The sequence below is a fragment of the Cyprinus carpio genome, chromosome A22 (genome assembly GCF_018340385.1).
Source record: "Cyprinus carpio isolate SPL01 chromosome A22, ASM1834038v1, whole genome shotgun sequence".
Taxonomy (NCBI): domain Eukaryota; kingdom Metazoa; phylum Chordata; class Actinopteri; order Cypriniformes; family Cyprinidae; genus Cyprinus; species Cyprinus carpio.
In genome coordinates this window covers 2,502,788-2,521,024 of record NC_056593.1, presented here as the reverse complement: position 1 = coordinate 2,521,024, position 18,237 = coordinate 2,502,788, and the positions used below count along the sequence as shown (strand labels likewise).

Below are 18,237 nucleotides of genomic sequence, written 5' to 3'. Positions count from 1 at the left end.
ACTCTGATTGTGGTTCATCTGAAAGAATAAAGTCATATACACCTAGAATGGCTTGGGGGCGAGTAAATCATGGGCTAATTTTTTTGGTGGAAACTAACCCTTTAACAGGTACAGTCTGTAACTTGTTCTGATAATAGTAAGTAAAATTAATTAATTAGAGATAGTAAAAAAAAAATAAAAAAATTAAATTTTCCAATCCATCTCTTCCCAAATACACTTTCATAAATCTGTACAAACATTGCATACACACATCATTCTCCGTGTGTGTGTCTTGTGGTGTATGTACTGTACGCAGTGACTCTGGTGAGTAACGTCAAGCTGAAAGTTTACTTAACCAACAAAATGAGTAAAAAAATGATCATGCATATGAAGATGCATGCAGGTTTATATCTAACCACTAGAGGATCAAAAATTGAGTAAAAAGTAGCTTTCATAATTTTAACATGTTAAAAAACAAATGTTAATCACAGAAATGAATAATTAGAGTAAAAAACACTGAAGCCCAAAAGCAGCAGCAGCATTAGTTTGTGTTGTGACGTGATTCTCGTCTGAAGTAAAGTTTTCATTTTTATGACATTATTATCGTCCCCCGACAATGTAACGATATTACATATGAATCTTGTATAAATCTTGAGAAATAAATTAAGATGAAGCCTAACAGTATCAGCAGTAAACAACTGACTGATAAAACAGACCATTAATTACTGTTACATTCATTTATTCTCTCATGTTTTTCAGCTCATCTGCCTGTTCCTGTCATCAGTAGAGACTGTTCTTCTTCTTCATCATCATCATCATCATCATGTTCACTGGTGTGTTCAGTGGTGAATGTGGGTCATGTGACTCTCTCCTGGTACAAAAGGAAACAGTTTATTGTCCAGCATCAGTGTGTCTGATCTCAGCATCAGTCTCTCTCTACCTCTGGAGGTGGAAAATCAGGATAAAAACACCTACAGCTGTGTGCTCAACAATCCCATCAGCAACCAGACTCAACATCTGGACATCACTCAACTCTGTCACACATCTGCAGGTACAGCAGCGCTGATATATGTGGTTATTTACTGAAGCTGATGTCTGTCTTTTGTTGTAGATCAGACTTTAGTCTTTAGGCATACAACAGCAGACCCAACAGACTCCTTCACCTCATATTTCACATCCTCTTTCTTCAGCTCCTTCAAAGTCAGTATCTCCGCTAATAGTGCTGATCACTGCTGCTGCTGCTGGGATCTCTGGTGATTGTGCCTGTGATTGTGTTGTTTTGTATCTGCAGGAAACACAGAGACGCAGGTCAAGTGAATCTACAGCTCACACATCTGTAAATATAATTGTAAATCACCAATATTCTGCATGTTTTGACTGAACGTGTCTGTCATTACAGTTCATGAAGACGAGACTCCAGCTGCTGCATACTCTACAAACACACTGAACTAATGATGGTAAGAAGTCTCTGTGTCCTTTCAATGACATTTACATTCATTTTTAAAGTTCAAAATAACCACATAGCACTTAGCAATAGTGTGATACAGCTTAAAATATTTCATTGTTTCTGCACACTACTTCACAAACGCATTACACATACTGTATCTATGGCATTGTGCTTTATATTATGTGTTTAACATGTTTGAGGTTTTCAGCAGTTGCTTGGTTTTATTTTTTTTTTTATTTTTTTTTTTGCTTTTTTAAACTTTCATAATAAAAGTCCATAAACCATAAAAAACACAGAGACTCTGCATTACACAACAAACACAAAACAGTCATTCAGTGCAAGAAGCACTGTCTCATGTCCCATAATATTCACTCATTCTATCCCATAATACTCAATTTGATGCTCCGGTCCAGTGCATTATCAATCCTTAATGTTTGAATTTGCAGGCAAGTTTCTGCGTTTATTTGATATGAATATGAATGTGTTTGATTTACAGGAATCAGATGTGACGGAGGTGATTTACACGTGTTTCACCACAGAACACTGATCAAACTCTCCCTGATTCTGCTTCCTCACAAATATATATCTCCTCACTGTATTTGCAGTTTTTGTGTCGTTTTATATTCTTTTAAGTGATTTTTGATGAGTTTGTGATCCTAAATATTAAATACTGTAGATTACTGTTGTGAAAATTATCTATTTCAATAAAGGTATGAGACAGAAGTCTTTTGAAGATTTTTCTTGCATGAAAAGTTCAACAGTCCACACAGATTGTCCAAACTAACAACCAAGGTGCGATTCACCCATAAAAAAACAAAACACACAGTAACCCAGGGGTGCGTTTCCCGTACAACTACATAACTCACAGATTAACCACCATAGTACGATGCATCGTTTTGGAAACGAACTAGCTAGTCACGACTGTTTCCCGAAACCATGGTACCTGTGTTGCAGATCCATCGTTAAAACTACGTTGGTTTTGAGCTCTCGTTCTTCTTCTTCTTCGATCTAATGGCTGAATGGAGCCATGAGCACATACCGCCACCTACATTAATTTGGTTTTATTTTCTCTTTCTCTCGACTCGAATCCCTACGCTTTTGAAATGACATTATGTAGGAGTCGAGTAATAATGAATCATTTCATTTGTTCTGCAATATATTAATATACATATACACACACGGAGTTAAAAAATGTGCTCTTTTCTGGCCCCAATGTCTATAATTTCACAATTTCATATAAATACCATTTTCTTATTTAATATCGATAGGCCTACATAAGCACAGTTAAAACAGTTGAAAAAACAGTGATGTAGTGTTGTGGACACCTGTTGCTTATGTTGCTCAATTTTTCCTATATAAGTCTCCTTGCCATTCAGCCACGTGTTAATGAAAATGACACAAAAACCCCAATTTTCAAAGCATGAAATCGCAGTTATTTTGGAGGAGGTGGAAAATAATAAAGTCCAGCTATTTTCAAAGTTGAAAAACAGCATTACAAATACTGACAAAAATAAAATCTGGGCAGATATCACTCAAAAATAAATGATGCTGGCTATGGATACGAACGAAGCCCAAAAGAAATCAGGAATACAGTGGAGGACTTTTTGCAAGGGTGGCATGTAAGAGGGAAGCAAACAAGACTGATGGGGTATCAATTCAGTTCCTCCTCTCCGGGATACAGAGGAAGAGACAGTTTTTGGCCATCCTGGGGCCTTTTGCATTGGAAGGATCCTTGGAGGTATAGATACATGTGGCATCAACCCAGGCCTTTGCCTTCTTATCATCTTTGATAACCATAGAAAATAAATAAACATCTTTGAAGGCTGTTTTTTCATGACACACTGACATCCCATAATCATATAGCAAACCGTTATCATTTCTTTTTTACACACTTCTTCGCTCAGTCTCAAACTGTTGACAAGACCTGTTTGTATCCCTTTACTTTATTTCGTTATGCATTTATTCTTAATCCAAATTTTGAACATTTATTGGCCTTTTCTAATTACAATAACACCTTTGATCAAATTTTCTAGACAAGCTCTTATACATTTTAAGAAATATCCAATGAGGATCCAATTCAATCCTGCAATGTGTAAAGTAATAATTACTGGAATCTCATAAACATTATCAAATACAGTTCAGCTAACCAAATCTAATGTTGAATGAACTGCACCTTAATCCTACCTGATACTGATGTTTACATTCCTTCTATCAGCATCCTAAGCTGAAAAAACAAACAAATTCTCCCAATTTTTACACACCCATACACGTTCAAAATCTTATTTTGAAGCAATGGAAAAATTAGAAACAGAAGAAACCCAAAGTCGATTCTTAATATTATCTTCTGCTTGATAGTGATGGTTTGATAAGGCTTATGTAGTGTTTGACTATTATATTTGACACACCAAGCCCCATGAAAAACGGTCAGAAATTTGTCAGAAAAAGAAAGCGATGGCCGTTAGCACAACTCTGCGGTCTTGGTTAATTAACCAGAAGAATATATTTACTATATTTTTAGACTGGAAGGAACCACTGACGATGGATAGCAATGGTGAGTGACCTACAGAATATAAAGCAAATAAAAACAAGGATAAAATCTTCTGAATAAATGTTTGAGTAATGTAGCGCTTACAGTTAAAAAAGAAAAAAAACAATACAGCGTCTGTGCTCCCGAGTGGCAGAAAGAGAAACATGCTGCAGGCGCACAAAAGATACTTCCTTTTGAAATACATTAGATGGAAAGCCGTGCTGAGTGATACACAAAAAAAGGAAATTCATGAACACAAATCAATAGAATACATTTTGTGACTGGGTTGAACAGACACAGAAAAACAAAAATAAAAACAGAACATAACTGTGACAACAGGAGTTTTGACAGACTGGAGCTGAAAAATCCACCAAAAGGTCAAACATTATAAAAGATTCACAAATAGTGCTAAAAAAAAAAAAGCTGCTGATGGTCAGGCACATCAAAACAGAATAAATATGCAGTTTCATTTTAGCTGGACAGTAGTGTGTTTCATATCACTTTACTACAGATCAGTCTCTCATCAGCTCATCTGTCATTTATTACTGAACCAGGGCTGAGAGTTTTGTCTTCATATTTGTGGACTGAAACCGTTGAAGATGTTTCACAAGATTTTGCTTCTGTTTGTGTTTGTGGTGTGTCTGGATGGTGAAGTTTTTCTGATTTCAGCTCCTTCAGATTCAGTGCTCGTTTTTTTTTGTGTTTTTTTCTAAATGTCCTTTATATAAACTCACTGAAGCTCAAACAGCAGCAGCTTTTAGTTTTTCAGTGTGACGTGATTTCTCATCTGCAGTTAAAAGTGATTTCTGTGTATGATGATGCGTGGAGCTCAAATCAAAAATACATTTTAAAAGTCTTAATATTTTCTTCATGTTCTTCAGGTGTGTTTGGTGAATCAGTGAAGATGGTGACGGAGGGAGATTCAGTCACTCTAGAATCTGGTGTTACTGAAATACAGACAGAATGATGTGATAATGTGGACATTTGGACGTCCAGGGACTCAGATAGCTCTAATCAATCAAGAGGAAGGATCTTCTCCACATATGATGGTCCTGATGGGAGATTCAGAGACATGACTGAAGCTGGATCATCAGACTGGATCTCTGAGCATCACAAAACACCAGAACCACAGACTCTGGACTTTATCATGTAACGCTCATCAAAGAACAAATACACTGATCACAAACAGATTCAGTGTTACAGTCTATGGTGAGTCACAACTACAGTGTCATTTGTGCTGCCAGATTCATGAAATTCTTGTTTGTCTTTTTTCTTTTCTTTTTTCTTTTTTCTTCTTTTCTTTTCTTTTCTTTTTTTTTTTCTTTTTTTCTTTTTTTTTTTTTTTTTTTTTTGTTATCTTTGACATTTCAAAGATAATGTAAACATTCATTCAGATAGCATAAAAATGACAAAGTGTGTTGTAGTGCAAGACAAAATATTTTTGAAATCTTCAGTGTCAGTAAAGTATTTTCACACACTTTCTATGTTGTTTCATGTAGCCAGCTACGGCCGTGCGTCATCTGCTGGAAAACTACTCTTCGATCTAAATGGCTGACTTGGAGCCATGAGCACATACCGCCACCTACATTAATTTGGTGTTTAAATATTTTCTCTTTTCTCTCTCGACTCGAACCCTACGCTGTTTGGAAATGACATTATGTAGGAGTCGAGTAATAATGAATCATTGCATTTGTTCTGCAATATATTATATACATATACACACACGAGTTAAAAATGTCTCTCTTCTTCTGGCCCCAATGTCTATAATTTCACAATTTCATATAATACCATTTCTTATTTAATATTGATAGGCCTACATAAGCACAGTTGAAAAAACTGTGATGTAGTGTTGTGGACACCTGTTGCTTATGTTGCTCAATTTTTCCTATTTAAGTCTCTTGCTGCCATTCAGCCACGTGTTAATGAAAATGACACGAAAACCCCAATTTTCAAAGCATGAAATCGCAGTTTCTTTTGGAGGAGGTGGAAAATAATAAAGTCCAGCCTATTTTCAAAGCTGAAAAACAGCATTACAAAATACTGACAAAAATAAAATCTGGGCAGATATCACTCAAAAAATAAATGATGCTGGCTATGGATACGAACGAAAGCCCAAAAGAAATCAGGGAATAAGATGGAGGGGACTTTTTGTGAAAAAAACAAGGGCTGCGGCAACGTAAGAGGAAGCAAACAAGACTGATGGGGTATCAATTCAGTTCCTCCTCTCCCTACAGAGGAAGAGAAGAGTTTTGGCCATCCTGGGGCCTTTTGTTGCATTGGAAGGATCCTTGGAGGTATAGATACATGTGCATCAACCAGGCCTTTGCCTTCTTATCATCTGTGATAACCATAGAAAATAAATAACATCTTTGAAAAAGGCTGTTTTTCATGACACCCTGACATCAATCATAATCATATAGCAAACCAAAACCGTTATCATTTCTTTTTACACACTTCTTTCGCTCAGTCTCAAACTGTTGACAAGACCTGTTTGTATCCCTTTACTTTTATTTCGTTATGCATTTATTCTTAATCAAATTTTGAACATATTGGCCTTTTCTAATTACAATAACACCTTTGAAATCAAATTTTCTAGACAAGCTCTTATACATTTTAAGAAATATCCCATGAGGATCCAATTAATCCTGCAATGTGTAAAGTAATAATTACTGGAATCATAAACATTATCAAATACAGTTAGCTAACCAAATCTACTAACGTTGATGAACTGCACCTTAATCCTACCTGATACTGATGTTTACATTCCTTCTATCAGCATCCTAAGCTGATAAAAAACAAACAAATTCTCCCAATTTTAACCACATACACGTTCAAAATCTTATTTTGAAGCAATGGAAAATTAGAAACAGAAGAAACCCAAAGTCGATTCTTAATATTATCTTCTGCTTGATAGTGATGGTTGATAAGGCTTATGTAGTGTTTACTATTATATTTGACACACCAAGCCCATGAAAAAAAAACGGTCAGAAATTTGTCAGAAAAAGAAAGCGATGGCCCGTAGCACAACTCTGCGGTCTTGTTAATTAACCAGAAGAATATATTTACTATATTTTGACTGGAAGGAACCACTGACGATGGATAGCAATGGTGAGTGACCTACAGAATATAAAGCAATAAAACAAGGATAAAAAAATCTTCTGAATAAAATGTTGAGTAATGTAGCGCTTACAGTTAAAAAGAAAAAAAACAATACAGCGGTCTGTGCTCCCGAGTGGCAGAAAGAGAAACATGCTGCAGGCACAAAAGATACTTCCTTTTGAAATACATTAGATGGAAAGCCCGTGCTGAGTGATACACAAAAAAGGGAAATTCATGAACCCAAATCAATAGAATACATTTTGTGACTGGGTTGAACAGACACAGAAAACAAAATAAAAACAGAACATAACTGTGACAACAGGAAGTTTTGACAGACTGGAGCTGAAAAACCACAAAAGGCAAACATTATAAAAGAATTCACAAATAGTGCTTAAAAAAAAAAAAAGCTGCTGATGGTCAGGCACATCAAAACAGAATAAAATATGCAGTTATTTTAGCTGACAGTAGTGTTTCATATGACTTTTACTACAGATCAATCTCTCATCAGCTCATCTGTCATTTTATTACTGACCCAGTTCTGAAGAGTTTGTCTTCATATTTGGTGGACTGAAACCGTTGAAGAATGTTTTCACAGAGATTTTGCTTCTGTTTTTTGTAATTTTGTGGTGTCTGGATGGTGAGTTTTTCTGATTTCAGCGCCTTCAGATTCAGTGCTCGTTTTTTTTGTGTTTTTTTTTCTAAATGTCCTTTATATAAATCACTGAAAGCTCAAACAGCAGCAGCTTTAGTTTCAGTGTGACGTGATTCTCATCCGCAGTAAAAGTGATTTCTGTGTATGATGATGCGTGGAGCTTCTTAATTTTGTTTTAAAACTACTTTTAAAGTCTTAAAAATTTTCTTTCACATGTTCTTCAGGTGTGTTTTGTGAATCAGTGAAGATGGTGACGGAGGGAGATTCAGTCACTCTATAATCTGGTGTTTACTGAAATACAGACAGATGATCTGATAATGTGGACATTTGGACGTCCCAGTGGACTCAGATAGCTCTAATCAATCAAGAGGAAGGAATCTTCTCCCACCTTCCACATATGATGGTCCTGATGCTGGAGATCTCAGAGACAGACTGAAGCTGGATCATCAGACTGGATCTCTGAGCATCACAAACACCAGAACCCACAGACTCTGGACTTTATCATGTAACCATCAAAAGACAAATACACTGAGCCACAAACAGATTCAGTGTTACAGTCTATGGTGAGTCACAACTACAGTGTCATTTGTGCTGCCAGATTTCATGAAATTCTATTGTTCTTTTCTTTTTTTTTTCATTTTTTCTTTTCTTTTTTTTCTTTTTTTTTTTTTCCTTTTTTTTTACTTTTCTTTCTCTTTTTTTCTTTTTTTTCTTTGGCTTAAAGATCTTTGACATTCATAATGTAAACATTCATTCAGATAGCATAAAAATGACAAAAGTGTTTAGTGCAAAGACAAAATATTTTTGAAATCTTCAGTGTCAGATAAAGTATTTTCACACACTTTCTATGTTGTTTCATGTAGCCGCTACGCCTGCGTCATCTGCTGGAAAACTACTCTCATGTGTTAGCCGAAGCTAGAGATTACAGTTTATAAAAGTTTTTAAATATGGATATTTTCTTACACACAACGCATCACTTCACTTCAGAAAAAAGCCTTTATTAACCCCCCCGGAGCCATGTAGAGCAGTTTTTATGATGGGATGGTTGCACTTTATTGGGCTTTAAAATCTTGACCCCCTTTTCACTGCCATTATAAAGCTTAGAAGAGCCGGGATATTGTTCTGATATTGACTTTTTCTGATATAGCAACAAATATATTAATAAGAGATAGTAAAAAAAAATAAAAAAAATACATGTCTTCCCAAATACACTTTGATAAATCTGTAAACAAATGCATACACGCGTCATTCACTTGTGTGTGTCTTGTAGAGGTGTATGTAGTGACTCTGGCTGTGAGTAACTGATCACGCATCATTTGAAGATGCATGCAGGTTTATATCTAACCACTAGAGGACCAGATATTTTACAAATAGAGTTTGCTTTCATAATTTTAACATGTTAATAACATTACATTGTTCGGGGAGGATAATAATGTCAGAAAAATTAAAACACTGTTACTTTCAGACGAGAATCCACATCACAACAGAAACTAATGCTGCTGCTGTTTGTTTTTTTACTTTAATTATTAATTTCTGTGATTAACATGTTTTTTTTTAATATATATATAAATCTGTTATAAATCTTGAGAAATAAATGAAGATAAAAGGCTAACAGTATCAGCATTAAACACTGACTGAAAAAACTGACCATTAATTACTGTTACTTATGTCTTCAGCTCGTCTGCCTGTTCCTGTCATCAGCAGAAACTCTTCACAATGTACCCTTCATCATCATCATCATCACATCAGAATTGTTCATTGGTGTGTTCAGTGGTGAATGTGGGTCATGTGACTCTCTCCTGGTACAAAGGAAACAGTTTATTGTCCAGCATCAGTGTGTCTGATCTCAGCATCAGTCTCTCTCTACCTCCTGGAGGTGGAATATCAGGATAAAAACACCTACAGCTGTGTGCTCAACAATCCCATCAGCAACCAGACTCAACATCTGGACATCACTCAACTCTGTCACACATGTTCAGGTACAGCAGAGCTGATATTAGTTGATGTCGGCGCTGATATTGATGTTTTATTGACTGATCTGATCTCAGTTTGGTGTTTTTATTCCTCAGACTCTGTCCACCGCTGTGGTTCTACTGAAGCTGTGATCCGATTGGTCCTCTCTGCTCTGGTGGGCGTGGCTACTGTCATTGTTCTGGTTTATGACATCAGATCCAGAAGAGCTGAACTAGAGGTGTGTTTGACGAGAAGTAGTGCTGCGCAGACCGATGAGCGATTGAAGAGTGATTTGAAAGCATAAGAAGCCGTCTGCTCTCTCCGGCTCTCACGGTACTTTGATGTCATTTCTCACAAAATCCTGCATATATAAATATTTGTGAGATTAATGTATAGCTTTATTCTTTTGCAATCTAAAGCAGAACGCTGAACTTTAAAGGTTCTTCAAGTGCATCTTTGTTCTTCTAGTGTTTTTGTAATAATAAATATTTGTTGATTATTTGAGCTTACGCTCTCTCTATTAGTGTCAGATATTTAAAAGATAGACTATTGTTTGTATTTCCCTCAGATACATTGCTGTTCAACATTTTGTTTTGATTATTTACTATATCTAGGTTTAGTTGATCATTATAAATATGAAACCATTTTTATACTTAAATCAGAGCTGAGCAGACGCATTGGTGTATGACATCAAAGTAAAAGTAAAAGTAAGCTAGTTTGAGATGAGCCTAAAAAAAAAACTATAGAAAACTAAAAAAAAAAAAAAAAAATGATAGAAAGCTCAAGATGTGTCACTCGTATAGTTTTGAATGGGGAAAAATGCAATGCTCAATATGGCCGCTCTGTCAAAGGAAGCCCCGCCTTCTGAGTAAAAGAGCCAATCGCTAATCAGTAAAGTCATTGCATCACTGCAGCTGCTGTTAGAAGTCCCGGTTGCTATAGAAACAGTGCGCACTGGCTGCTCTAGTCTGAAAAATAAGCTTTTTTAACGCTATTTGAGCAAAAGAAACAACATTTATGAGACAGTCCTCATACGATAAACATGATATTATCTCATCTCTGTTGTTTTTATATGAAAACAAATATGATGAACAAGACACTCAAAGTCCTTGCTATTTAATTCCATATTTATTCCATAGACTATTTATCATCCATTTTTACTTTAGCCTGATACAAACAGGTGATTTCTAAAAAATTCTAAAATACATATGACAACAATCACATATTTCACACAGAGATCACACTGTCATAGTGTTTGGGAATATTCATGCATAATTTAAACACAATCACATGATATCAGATAAAAAATTTTTAGAAGAGGCTGTTTGAACCAGTGAGTATTAAACTGTCGTCAGTGAGTCGATTTTTGACATCAGAGCATCAGACCGTCCTCGGACACATTTCTACCCAGCATGCATCTCACAGTGATCACCGGTGATCGGTTCTGTGCAGATTGTGCTCATCTGAAACGCGCATGTTGTTATCTTAGCATTGACAAAGGTCAACGTTTGCCCCTTTTTTCGGAAAAGTATTGCTTTTATCTCGCAGCTGACGGCTTCTTTTTTGGTAGAGTGTGCAGACTTTCTTTAAGTGTTCTACCTTTTGGAATTGTTTTTTTTTTTTTTTACTTTTTTTTTTTTTTTTTACGCAGCTAGAGTTATGGTGAATTCCTGAATATTACTCAGATACATAAAACACATTTATAAAGACTTTACTGCTGCTGTCCATTTGTCATCTGTATTTGCTTGTCTTTATCAATAAAGTTTCTCACTCTGAGCTTCAAGAGTCTCTCCATGTTTTATTACAGTTATTATTATTATTTATTTACAATATCACATGGATACACGTAAACATTAGAACAAGAACAATGGGGGATACAGTAAAAACAAAAGATAATTAAATAAGTAAAAATAAAACAAAATTATAACACATCATAAAAGTTACCACAAAAGTTTTTTTTTTTTTGCCTATAAGATTGGGTGTATTTTAAAGCTTTTTTTGTTGGAGGAGATTCTTTGAAGTGATTAGAAAAGTAAAAGTAAATCAGAAGTGAATATTTTACAATTGGGTTTAAAGTTAAAGCATCATGTTTTGTGAATGTGGTATTTTCCCATCATACAAATAAAGTCCAGGGGATCCTCTAGCTCCCTTTTGTCAGCAATATGGCTACCCACTGCTCCGGGTGTGTGTGTGTGGTGTGTGTGTGTGTGTGTGTGTGTGTGTGTGTGTGTGTGTGTGTGTGTGTGTGTGTGTGTGTGTGTGTGTGTGTGTGTGTGTGTGTGTGTGTGCATTTGGACGGGTGAAATGCAGAGCACAAATTCTGAGTATGGGACACATGTGACATAATTTCCTTTCCTATTTTATTATTAAACAAAAATTAGTTTGGCAGTGTCCAAACCTTCTGAAAATAAGATTTGGGTAAAGTGTTATTACATTTATTATGTCAAGCACTTCCTGGAGGAATACAGACTATGTGTATATGTTAATGAGTTCAACAGAGCGCCACATATATACAGTATATTTATCATGACAATATCTTTATAGAAAGATCCTAAAGCTGAACATCTTATTGCATTATCATAAGTCATATTAACATCCAAAAAAATCAACCGTAGCAAAACCATGGTTACCAGGTTTAACTATAGTAACCATGAGATACCACGGTTAAACTATGGTTAGTGTAGCAAAAACATATGATTGGTAGTTGTTTAATAAAAGAGAAAAGACAGTAAATTAAAGCTGTCTGGTTGCTGTATTCGTGACATGAGCTCAACAGCGCTGCAATGTGATTTTGAAGCACTGAGTAATGCAGCCAATCACAAGCATTTATCTTCTCCACACGCACAGATCCTTATAAACAGCAAAGCAGAGGAAAATGTAAAAAAATTAATTGGTTTAGTCAGATTAATTTCTTAAAACGGGGAGTTCAATGTTCAGTTTGCACTGAATGAACAGTTTCAGTGATCAGGAGGCACTCTTTACTCACTGTCTGTAATTTCATTCACAATTTGAAGAAAATATGTATATATAATAAACATTTTATATTATTACAGCAGTATTTACTGTTCCTGGCACAAATTTTCAATCTTGATATGTTTGTATTCATTAGGTGTGTTTATATGACTGTTAATGATATGAAAATATCAGAGAAGACTTTTCTACACACAGATACAGCAGGTGATCTGTTGCTGCAGGGGGTCCCCGGAGCCAGGATTGAGAACCACTGCTCTGAATGAATGAATGAAGATTATCATCAATGAATAAGTTTGAGTGTTCATCCACCAGGAGGGCGCTCAGATTTGTTGTCTTATTGGAGACACCAGATAACATTATGAACTTCTGAAATCATATTTGTATATTGAAGAACACTTTCTACAAACAGTTCTAGCAGGTGATCTGTTGCTGCTCCATAAAGACATTAGAAACTTCTGAAATCAGTCTGAGAGGAGAAACAACTGAGACATTTGATAAGAAACTGAAGAAGAAACGAGCTGAAGACAGTTAGAGGAGAGAGCAGATCAAACACTGCTTTAAGACACTCGCAACTTCTCTAGTCCTGATCATGTTAGGATTCAGTTTATCTCTGTTGAAAAGGACAACACTGAACAGAAGAGGAAGCTGTGGTCTACTGGAGATAAAAGTGACAAAATTAACATGTTGTGAAATGACCAAAAAAGAGCTGGATGTTCACACGGTTTAACTCTTCAAGTTGTGCAGTTATTTTAGCCGACAGTAGAGTTTCTCGTGACTTTACTACAGATCAGTCTCTCATCAGCTCATCTGTCATTTTATTACTGAACCAGTTCTGAAGAGTTTGTCTTCATATTTGTGGACTGAAACCGCTGAAGATGTTTCACAGATTTTGCTTCTGTTTGTGTTTGTGGTGTCTGGATGGTGAGTTTTTATAGCTTCAGTTCCTTCTTCATTTATTGTTTGTTTTTTTCTAAATGTCCTTTATATAAATCACTGAAGCTCAAACAGCAGCAGCTTTAGTTTCAGTGTGACGTGATTCTCATCTGCAGTAAAAGTGTTTTCTGTGTATGATGATGCGTGGAGCTCAAATGATTGTTTTGGATGTTATTGATTGCAAATGTAATTTTCAAACTGTTTACTTTACTAAATCAAAAACACTTTTTAAAAGTCTTAATATTTTCATTATGTTTTCCAGGTGTTGATGCATTGATGTCAGTGTCAGTGGTGGAGGGAGATTCAGTCACTCTAGAATCTGGTGTTACTGAAATACAGACAGATGATTTGATAGCATGGACCTTTGGACGTCCAGAAACTCTTATAGCTCGAATCAATAAAGAGAATGTCATTTTCTCCACATCTGATGGTCCTGCTGGGAGATTCAGAGACAGACTGAAGCTGGATCATCAGACTGGATCTCTGACCATCACAAACACCAGAACCACAGACTCTGGACTTTATAATGTAACCATCAAAAGAACAAAAACACATATCACAAACAGATTCAGTGTTACTGTCTATGGTGAGTCACAACTACAGTGTCATCTGTGCTGCAAGATTCATGAAATTTTTTTATCAATCTTTTCTTTTCTTTTCTTTTCTTTTCTTAAAGATCTTTAAAAACATTCATTCAGATAGCATGAAATTACAAAAGTGTTAAGTGCAAAGATAAAATATTTTTGACATCACGTCCTCTTCAGTGTCAGATAAAGTATTTTTTCACACTTTCTATGTTGTTTTATGTTGCTGTGGTGAGTGACGTGAAAATAGCATGAACGTGTGACACTAGTGTGTAAAAAACAAATGCAGTATTAATTGTTCACCCAAAAATGAAAATGACCCCATGATTCGCTCACCCTCAAACCATGGTGTATATGACTTTCTTCTTTCAGACAAATACAGTCAGAGCTTACGCTACGCCTGCGTCATCTGCTCGAAAACTACTCTCATGTGTTAGCCGAAGCTAGAGATTACAGTTTATAAAGTTTTTGGTGAACTAACTCTTTAAAATAAAAATAAAAAAAAATTAATGATAAAAATAAAAAAAATAGATAACATAGATAGAAAAAAAAGAGATTACATTTTCCAAACCATCTCTTCCCAAATACACTTTGATAAATCTGTAAACAATTGCATACACACGTCATTCTCCTGTGTGTGTCTTGTAGAGGTGTATGTATGCAGTGTAAGTTTACTTTACCAAGAAATTGGAAAAAAAAAATTTATCATGCATTTTTGAAGATGCACGCAAGTTTATATCTAACCACTAGAGTACTAAAATCTGTACATATAGTAGCTTTCATAATTTTAACATGTTAAAAAACAAATGTTAATCACAGAAATGAATAATTAGAGTAAAAAACACTGAAGCCCAAACAGCAGCAGCATTAGTTTCTGTTGTGACGTGATTCTCATCTGAAGTAAAAGTTTTCATTTTTATGACATTATTATCCTCCCCGACAATGTAATGTTATTACATATGAATCTGTTATAAATCTTGAGAAATAAATTAAGATCTGGACATCAGTCAACTCTATGGATTTTGTCTAGGTCTGTCAGTGCTATTATATGTGTTTATTTACTTGAGCAGATGTCTGTCTTTTGTTGTAGTTAAGACTGACATATTCTTTAACTTTTACAACAGCACACCGACAGACTTCTCATACCTCAGTATCTCTGCTAATAGTGCTGATCACTGCTGCTGGATCTCTGGTGATTGTGCCTATGATTGTGTTGTTTTGTATCTGCAAGAAACACAGAGACACAGGTCAAGTGAATCTACAGCTCACACATCTGTAAATATAATTGTGAATCACTAATATTCTGCATGTTTTGACTGAACGTGTCTGTCATTACAGTTCATGAAGACGAGACTCCAGCTGCTGCATTACTCTACAAACACACTGAACTAATGATGGTAAGAGTCATACATTTATAACGGTTCAAAAATTATATGTGACCCTGGAGCACAAAAGCAGTCTTAAGTCTCTGGGGTATATTTGCAGCAATAGCCAAAAATACATTGCATGGGTCAAAATTATTGTTTTTTTTGTTTTGTTTTTTGCCAGAAATCATTAAGATATGAAGTAAAGATCATGTTCCATGAAGATATTTTGAAAATTTCCTACTGTAAATATATCAAAATAAAATTTTTGATTAGTAATATGCATTGCTAAGAATTCATTTGGACAACTTTAAAGGTGATTTTCTCAGTATTTTGATTTTTTTTGCTCCCTTAGATTCCAGATTTTCAAATAGTTGTATCTCAACCAAATACTGTATAATCCTAACAAACCATACATCAATGGAAAGCTTATTTATTCAGCTTTCAGATGATGTATAAATCTCAATTTCGAAAAATTGACACTTAAGACAGGTTTTGTGCTCCACGATATTATTGTTTGAAATATGTATCACATACTGCATGCTACTTCACAAACTGATTAAACATATTTGGCAGTGTGTGGTGTATTATGTGTTGAACATATTATGTGGTTTCCCTAATCAATAATATTGCTTGGTTTTAATTTTTGATTACAATTAATAAAGTTCCTTTTGTGTTCTAAAATTTCACAATAAAAAGGCCTTAAACCACAAAAGACAGAGACTCTGGCTGCAACCGAAATTGCACACTTCCCTACTATATAGTAGGCAAAAAACAGTAAATAAGTATGTCCGAATTCACAGTACTCATAAAAGAGTATGCAAAGAGTACCCAAATGACCTACTGCTCCCGGCTTGATTCTGAAGTGTGCATAGTACTTACACTATAATTTAAAATAATTACTTGGTACTTTTACTAGTAGTGTAACTAATTACTAATAAGACTTCAGTAATAATATTACAGTTACCATCCATAAAAAAGCTTGTTACTTTTGATCCCTCAACCCCTACTGATTTAAAATCCAAAAATACAATAATTCCTAGATGTATTTTCTTAATTTTCACGACTCAAACTACTGACTACAATCCAATGTGGATTTTGGTCGAAATGATGAGGCAGAATTATGTTGTTAGTAACATTTTAGAATAACTTTATGTGGAAGATACAAAATTTTAAGTGTTGTTTAAAGTCGTGTAGTGTTCTGTGTCTAAAGAATTTAAGACCAGACATTGTCAGTCCTTCTCAGAAAGATTATTTTTTATAAATTTTGTGGCTGATGCCATATGTACAGTAGGTCTATTTATTTAATAAAAACAAATTATAAAAAAATAACAAACATGACTTTTCTGAATAAAATAACTTTATACACGTTAGTTTAGTATTTGAGGAAATATGATGAGGAAATACAGTGCCTTGAATAGGCTACATTTATGTAGAATGAAAAATTAAAATATACAGTAACAGTTTTTGGGGCTATTGTGAATGATTTTAGGTTATGTTGACAGTGGGCAGGTTCGTGACGGTGACGGAGACGTGGTAGTTTTACTTAAAAAAAGAAGAAGATTGAAATGACCTGAATATTGAGCCCAGCTCCAAGAAAAAGATTACCTTGAAATTACCTTGAATATCATACTCCTTTTGCAATCACAAAGTAATTACTTATCCAACAACTACAAAAAAAACAATTCTGCCTACGCCTCTGATTCATACTATAAAAAACATACTCCTTTTGCAATCACAAAGTAATTACTTATTCAAAAAGTGCTCAAGAGAGTAAGCGATTTTGCACGCAGCCTCTCCATTACACACAAACACAAAACAGTCATTCAGTGCAATAAACACAGACTCGTATCCCATAATATTCACTGATTCTGTAATACTCCAATGCGTTATCTGTCCTCATCAATGCATTGTATTTGCTTATTTTAATATGCCTAATCTTATCCGTTTGTGTTTGTCTTCCAGGAATCAGATGTAACGGAGGTGATTTACACGTGTTTCATTACAGAACACTGATCAAACTCTCGCTGATTCTGCTTCCTCACAAATCATGGATTGATCACAATAACTGCATCTGGCTTTTGCACTCTTACTGTTTCAAATAGAATTCTATTTGTTTTGTCATTTTTTTTCTCTCTTTTTTTTTCTTTTTTTTTATTGGAGACGTATTTTAAACAAAATTTCAATAAAATGTCAACATTAAAAAAGAACAAACAACAAAAACATGATTAATATTCAGTAACAAAATATTATCATAACTCAAAACATTGATTTGAGCTTCTGCACTGCTCAGTTTCTCCAGAAGAAAAAGACCAAGGTACACTTACATGATTCAGCTTGAGTTTCAAAAGAGATATTTTACTCAGATTCACTAAGATACCAAAGAGAAACATTTCTCATCACATTTTCATTTACAGGTTTCTCTGTGTTCTCAATGACACTGACTTGTAACACAAGCAAACATCATAAATGTGCAAACATAAACACAAATCACAAATGTGATTCCCTGTTTTTGTTTTGTTTTTAGTCAAAATGGACCCTGTGATATCCTTTCCTTTTGTTTTTTATTTAATCATCAGTGCATCTGGATTGATCTGTAGGTGGAGAAACAGCTCAATGTTTGCACTCTGTGTGTATGTTTGTGTCAAGCATTTTCTAATTTTTTCATCTGCTATTATGAACCTCACAATCTTCTGTTTCACACTAAACATCTTTACACATTATAT

General features: G+C 34.9%; 1 long non-coding RNA gene across 2 annotated transcripts; it reads left to right on the top strand.

Annotated features, from left to right (window-relative positions):
- Window positions 1–1,169: 1,169 nt before the first annotated feature.
- On the top strand, window positions 1,170–17,671 carry LOC109110216. 2 transcript variants are annotated; one of them, XR_006153273.1, is made up of 3 exons: window positions 1,170–1,287; window positions 15,486–15,544; window positions 17,477–17,671. It is a non-coding gene; the product is annotated as an uncharacterized LOC109110216 (long non-coding RNA). The 2 variants fall into 2 exon arrangements; XR_002021214.2 differs by lacking the exon at window positions 1,170–1,287 and adding an exon at window positions 15,271–15,394.
- Window positions 17,672–18,237: the final 566 nt, after the last annotated feature.